The sequence below is a fragment of the Lacerta agilis genome, chromosome 4 (genome assembly GCF_009819535.1).
Source record: "Lacerta agilis isolate rLacAgi1 chromosome 4, rLacAgi1.pri, whole genome shotgun sequence".
Lineage (NCBI taxonomy): Eukaryota > Metazoa > Chordata > Lepidosauria > Squamata > Lacertidae > Lacerta > Lacerta agilis.
In genome coordinates this window covers 91,428,305-91,436,087 of record NC_046315.1, presented here as the reverse complement: position 1 = coordinate 91,436,087, position 7,783 = coordinate 91,428,305, and positions in this window count along the sequence as shown.

Below are 7,783 nucleotides of genomic sequence, written 5' to 3'. Positions count from 1 at the left end.
TGGTCCAAATCTGAAGGCCTTCACTATGCGTGCTGAGACGTTTACCTCTTCTAACTCCCAGAAAGTTGAAAATAGTTCCACAATATAGGCTTTCAGGTCTTCCCCCTCCAATTCTGGAAGACCCCTCAAACGGATGTTTCCTTCTCTCTGGTGTAGTTGCAGAAAAGCAAGAGACTCTTCCACAGTCCTCTGTCGTGTTCCAATATTTTCTATCTGCTCCAAATCTAAATTGTCCAATTTTTCCTCCACCTTTTTTATTTTTTCTCTGACCACTTTAATTTCCTCAGAGTCCTTTTTTAACGTAGTCACCTCCTGCCCAATTTTATTAATTTCGTCTCTGTTCTTTCTTACATTTTCCTCAATTTGACCAATCGATTTTTCTAATGTCTGGGTGGAGGCTTTAATATCGGCCTTAATATCCACTTGGAGCTTTTCTATTGCAGAGTTAACTGTTGTATTCACTGATGCACCAATAGCATTCACCGATTCTTGTGTTTGCTTCAACCCTTCGGTGACACTTTTCAAACCTGCTGCAATTTCTGCCACACTTGCAGCCAGTTTCTCCATTTGTTCCTGAAGAGTTAAGGAAACAGAGCCTTTCCTTTTTTCAGAGCCAGTTCCTTTAGATCTAGTTTCCATTCCCTGTGGGCTCTGCAACTGTAATCTCAAGGTCACTCCAGTTGCTATAGTAACTATCTCAGACATTCACAGCAGAAGACCAACAGTCCCAAAAGTAAACACCAGGTGGCCTGCAGCTAGCTTTCTGAGAACAAAGAGGCTGCTGAGCCAGGAGTCCACAACAGTCCATTAATTTAGGCAAAGAGTTCAGATTTTTCAAGATTGTAAATTCCTTAAAGCCAAGAAGAGTCTATTTTAAATAGCCCAAGCCGGTAACTGTTTCTCACTTGCAATGTAACCACCAAGTCTTTAAAATAGCTTGTATCTGGCTGTAAAAGAGTCAAAGTATCTCCACTGGTAAACAGTCACTGTAACACTGGAGTCCCAACAAAGAAAAAATGGCAACAATATATTGCAGCCCGCTACTGACCCGGAATCCTAGTCCAGAGGGGGAGCGGTGTCTTCTTTTGCCATATCAACTATTTTTAAGTCTTTAAACAACCTTTAAACAACTTTTAAGTAACTTTTAAAAAGTTTGGCAGAGTTCGCAAAACTTTCCCGTTAGCCGCGGCTTTGATCTTTTAGCGCTACCAAACTCGCGCAAACAGTTCAAAGGGAACAGGCTTCCTTTTGAAGTTTCCTCTGCAAGCAGTGCTCTTTAAACTTGTAAAATAATCCAGTATTTTAACTTACAGAGTTTCTTTGGAAGTTTCTATGTAGGAAGTGCCGGGTGCTCAGGTCTGGCGGGATCGCTGCTTTGATCCTCCGCAGGCAGTCGCTTCTTCAGTCCCGTGCTGGGGCTCCGCTCGCCCGATTCTCCCCCTTACGAGGGTAAATCAGGAGCGGAGACAGCACGTCTGGGACCCACGAAGCCGTCGGTCCACGGGACGCTCTTCCCGTGGCTTTAAGGGACCCGTGGCGCAGGCACGGAGTTCCCTATCGCCTAACGGAGGACGGAGCCGTCGGACTCCCGTCCGCCATTGACTCGGCACCTAACCGGAAGTCTCTATGTGACTACTGCTCTTAACCACTACACCACACTGGCTCTTGAGGGAGGGAAAGGGTTATGAGCTGAATCATGTAGGATGGGTGCAGAGCCCGGAAGGCAGCCCCCCACCATTTACTCCCTCGGCCAGAAGTGCCTCCTATTCACCGAAAGGATGCTGTGGAAGTGGTTTGAGGCAGGGGCTGTGGGAAAGGAGGCAGATCTTGGCCTCCAAGGAGCACACAGCCATCACTGCTGCTGCAAGAGCAGCAAACAACGTGTTTCTTCGAGGCTGGGTCTGCTGTGGATTCTGCCACCAGAGGCAGCAAAATTCCTGGGGATGTTGTTCTAGGGTTTCACAAATGCTACAATAATTACTACGAACAAATTTTGCCAAGCGATTTAGGAAGGCTTTTATATATAAGTTAATTAACCAATCAATTAATTGAGTAAAATGCTCAATATCGCTGAGTCTCAATAGACCCCCCAGGAGCTTCCTGCTGTAAAGGCACAAAACCCCAGAGAGTTTGCTCCTCTCTGCTCCTCCAGTCCTAAACAAATTCCCACCTTTCCATGCAGACAGACACACAACCAGTCTGCAGCCTGGATTACAATATTCCTGCAGCAGCTAAGCATGAAATGCAAAGTGCCGGGTGCCCCTTACCTTAGTGATTGTTTTTTGCATTTACATTTTATTATAATGTTTTTAAAGTGTGCATGCGTATAAGAAAATAATTACAACGGCATGTGACCATATATCAAACCACGGTCAATGTCGGACCACTTCCTGGAGAATTTTGGACTTAGGTCTCCAATTCTCCAATTAGGGATGGTGGACTAATTATCTGCCCTAGGAAACAAATGGAATCCAATGGATTTCTGAATGCTCTCGGTTTCTTCCCCAGTGGATAGAGCAGGTCACCCTATTGAAGCCCACACTGTGAAATACAGTGGTATCTTGGTTCTCAAACTTAATCTGTTCCAGAAGTCCGTTCCAAAACCAAGGCGCACTTTCCCATAGAAAGTAATGCAAAATGGATTAATCCATTCCAGACTTTTAAAAACAACCCCTAATACAGCAATTTAACATGAATTTTACTATCTAACGAGACCATTGATCCATAAAACGAAAGCACAATCAATCAATCAGTAGCTGAACTGGGTTCCACGCAGTCACAAAAACAACAACAAAAAGAGCTACAAAAACGCAAAAACTGACTGACCTCAGCGTAACACCCAAAACAGAAGTGTGGCACTCGAATTGGAAGCGTAAGACTCAAAATGGAGCACTTTCAGCTTCTGAAAAAAGTTCGCAAACCAGAACACTTACTTCCAGGTTTGCAGTGTTTGGATTCCAAGTTGTTTGAGTACCAAGGTGTTTGAGAACCAAGGTACCACTGTGCTGAGATGCTTCAAGCTCTTAACAGGGCAGCCCTCAAGCACCCTCTCCAGCATGGTGGAACGCATTCTGCATTTTGGTGCACCATAGACCCAAGGGCGAGGAAACATGCCAGAGAATGGCTAGAACACATGTGGTGAATGGGGCACTGAAAAGTCAGCTGAGCAGGAGGGAGAGCCAGTGTGGTGTAGTGGTTAAGAGTGGTAGACTTGTAATCTGGGGAACCGGGTTCGTGTCTCCGCTCCTCCACATGCAGCTGCTGGGTGACCTTGGGCTAGTCACACTTCTCTGAAGTCTCTCAGCCTCACTCACCTCACAGAGTGTTTGTTGTGGGGGAGGAAGGGAAAGGAGAATGTTAGCCGCTTTGAGACTCCTTCGGGTAGTGAAAAGCGGGATATCAAATCCAAACTCTTCTTCTTCATCATCATCATGCCTGCTGCATGACCTCGAAGGTGGCAAATAGACCCTCTGCTTTCCCCGCCTCATATCCCTGAGCAGCCATCCTTTTGTGTTGTCCGAAGTCTGTTAACAATGGTGTTTTAGACCCTTTGGAAGCCCACAGAGATTTATTTGCAAGGCGTTTTGAGGGTAAAGTTGCTTCCTTCCATCGCAGTCTTGACCCTAAATCCATTCACCGTAGTCTCTTGTGAGGTGCCCTTTACATCTGCTGCAACATTGTGGGATCAGTTTCAATGGATGCGTTTTGATAATGGGGCGAAAGTGCTTGTGACAATGTGGCCAATAAGGTTCATTAAAGCTGACGGACGGGGTACGGTCAGGTGCATTTGGGGTGTGACATACACATCCCATTCCAAAACATGACAGCAACTCTTCCTTGGCAATAGGGGGGAAAACTTTAGTCAGGCTAATTTCAGGACAGCCTCAACAGCAAGGTCCATATCTGAGCAAGGCAAGAGATTCAGAACTCAATGGAAGCTACATAGGAAGCTGTCCCAACACTTTGACATACCCCTCCTGCCAAGCTTCTAAAGATGAAGTGGGGCAAGCTCATTCATGGGACTCTCCTGCCCTACAAGTCTCCTGCAATTAATCAAAGGCATCTCCAAGAAAGATACCTTTGACACGATCTGCTCTCCCCCTTTCCCTTTTCTCTTTTATTGAAGAACAGGGTGTTTCAATGCCATCATCACCACAGAGGTGTCTATGGAGGAAATACATAGATTGAAAATGTCTAGCCAACCATATGGCTGGTCGGGTTCTTATTGAGGATCTTCGGCGAGCCAAGATGACAGTGATGTGGGGTTGAGGATTATGGAATTGGACAAAGCTGTATTGTAACTTTTGAATTCACCAAATCAAGGTGCAGTTAAATTCATACCTGGCTGGTCTTTAGTCTGGCCCTAATGCTGATACGTTCTTACTGGGAAGAGAAGAGTGTGGCTTTCACAGTAACCACTTACTTTCTTCTTTTATTTAATTCTGCTATGAATCATAGAATTGTAGAGTTGGGAAGGACCCCAGGGTCCTCTAGCCCAACCCCCTGTCATTGCAATCATGTTTTTACAGATGTCATAAATTCACCATGAAAATGTTCCTCAAAAACAAAGGAGGAGAAAATGACAAGTTTACTGGAGCAAAACGGATAAGTTGTGAAGTATGGAGAGAACTTTGATAGATAATCAGACAAACACCCACCCCAAAGGGAGCAAAATAGTTGTGCAGATTTACCAATGACGCACATTCTCTCTGCTGAGATTAACAGTACATTGGCACTCGTGTGGAAGAAGAAGAAAAAGAGGAGTTTGGATTTGATATCCCGCTTTATCACTACCCAAAGGAGTCTCAAAGCAGCTAACAATCTCCTTTCCCTTCCTCCCCCACAACAAACACTCTGTGAGGTGAGTGGGGCTGAGAAACTTCAAAGAAGTGTGACTAGCCCAAGGTCACCCAGCAGCTGCATGTGGAAGAGCGGAGACGCGAACCCGGTTCCCCAGATTACGAGTCTACCGCTCTTAACCACTACACCACACTGGCCTTGGAAACCAACCCAAGGCTTCTTTTACACATGTGGGTGACATGGCTGCTCCCATTTGCTGTTGGGAATGTATTGGAAACTTCAGCCCACATGGGTGAGCTTCCATGCGGATACATAACAAAGAAACTATGTTATGTTACAGTGGTGTAAATCAGTGTTTTTCAACCTTTTTTGGGCCAAGGCACACTTGTTTCATGAAAAAAATCACGAGGCACACCACCATTAGAAAATGTTTAAAAATTTAACTCTGTGCCTATATTGACTATATATAAAGTAATTCTCTTGAATTTTTCAATTTTTCCCACGGCACACCAGGCAACATCTCGCGGCACACTAGTGTGCCACGGAACAGTGGTTGAAAAACACTGGTGTAAATGCATGAGGAAGCCCGGCCATCTGGGTAGACATTTTATATGACGCCATGTTGGAGCAACTGCGTCAACATCCGTGCTGCCCCAGAGGGTTCAAGAAGCTGTGGAGAGATTATTTAAAGCCCAACCATACAATCACATCCACAAGGACGACTTGGGCTATGTACTCACCATACAATTAAAGCACATTTAAAGTACCTGTCTTCCCCCAAGGAATCATGGGAACCGCCCCTCAATGAGCTACTATTCCTGGACTTCTAGCAAACTATAGTTTCCAAGGTTGTTTGAGGAAATCTTTAAATAGGACGGATGGATAGTTCTTTATTCTCTTCAGTTTCAATGCAACTGTTGTGTATTGATTCAAGGGTTATCATATCTATATTACTATTATCTGTATTCACATTAGGGGAAAGTAACTGCCTTCCTGTTCCAGAAGGAACAGCTACTATTGGTTCATTCAAGTTGCTGCATTTGGATCCTCAGTCTTATTGGTTCCCACCAAAAGGCAGCTTTGTGATTGCTTGAGATTGTTCCCTCCAAAATGTATCCTTTCTAGCCAGTCTTCTGCCCCTATAAATGTAGCTTCCCTCTCCTCAGTTCCCAGTCTTGTTTGCCTAAATAAAGAGTGTTACATGAAGAAGCTGTCTCCTGCCTGCTATGTCAGAGAGCTGCAATCACTTGCTGAAGCACTATCCCCACGCTACAACAGCAACTATGAGAAGCTTCTGAACTGAAGATCTCTTGTATAATGTCTTCTTTGATCTTCACATTTTTTTAAAAAAAAATACAAAGATCTTTAAATGTGACTGTCATCTGTGCAAAGCACTTAAATGGCATTTTATTCTATAATAATCACCTACAAACCAAACCTGCCTGAGGAATTAGACCGTAGTCTATTCATCTGGCCAATAGTCTCAATGAAACTATTTGTACAGTAATAATAACTCAATAGCCTTTTCTCAAGGGACATGTCCTGCATTTACAGAGAGATCGCCACAGCCTTAGAGAGCTTTTCTTGTAATCATCTCTCTCTCTGTCTCAAGAACTCTCTAATATGTTAAACTGTCTTTTTATTTTTTAACATCCGCCTTTTTTAAAAAAATGAGCTTGAAAAGGTGTGTTTTTCTATAATCAGATTACAGAGAGCCGGGGTGGGGTGAGGGTGGGGTGGGATCCGCTCAGAAGAATTGAGCCAGAACCAGAAGACAAGAGCAGAGGACACAATAAAATAGACGAGGAATTTCACTTGATTTGATTGCCTGCTACTGCTTGGGAACCTAGCGAAGAGATGCCCGAGCTGAGAAGGTGACCGAGGCGATAATAGGAGCAATGTGCCACCTCTCTCTCCTCCCCCCCCCAGCAATTATTTTGTGTAAAACAATTGAAAGGTCCAGGGGATATGGTCCCATGGAAGACGTCATTCTGTAATATCTGAAAGCCAGCAATCAACCACACCCCTGCAGGGCGCACATGCTTTTCGAAAGAACGATTTCTCGTGCAATGTTTACATCTTTACAGAGCAATAATCTGGAGGGGAAAAAAATCAGCTTGGGAAACAAGTTGCCTTGGGAATCCTCTATATCAGGCTAGGAGCATTATTCGCCTGGAAATTCTTCAGAGATGGGGTGCCATCTAGTGGCACCTCCGCAAAGCACAAGATTATTTTATATAAGGGTGGGCTTGCTGAGAAATATGGATTATCTAGCCCAGGTTTCTGCTCACACAGTGGCCCACCACAAGCCAATGGGAAGCGTGCAAGCAGGACTTGCACAAGAGCGCTTTCCCCAGCAACTGGCATTCAGAAGCATGCTGACTCCAACAGTGAAGGCAGAAGTAGTAATCTGATCTAGTAATAGATCTAGTAATATCAATGGCTATGAAGTGCTTTCGTCTGTCCTGAATTTTCCAACATCCAGCTTCATTGAGTAGCCCTGAGCCCGAATGACCCTGTGCATTGTCTTGAGGAAAGGGGCATAACATCTTTCTTTTCTTTTGAATAAACTTTATTATTTTAAAACCATTCATACAATTTACACAATTCGCATATTCAATAAATATAATCTCAAAATTAACATACTATAGAAGGGGGGAAATAGAAAAACTAAAAAAAAATAGAAAAAAGAGCAAAAAACATAACAAAAAAGAAAAGAGAGAAAAGAAAAAGAAAAAGAGAGAGAGAGAAAATATATATACAAAAATGCAAAAATTACAAAAAAGAAAGAGGAAAAAAGAAAAGCCTTACAGACTAGACAACACAAAAATTAACCTGTTTTCCAAAATTTAAAACATTCTTGTTGTAAAACAAAAAGACTCCCAATTAGTATCACTGAATATATGATTTTTATCCAAGTTTTTCGCACAGTTATAAACTTATTATTCCCTTCTTTATATCTCTTAGCTTATTCTAGTTTAAT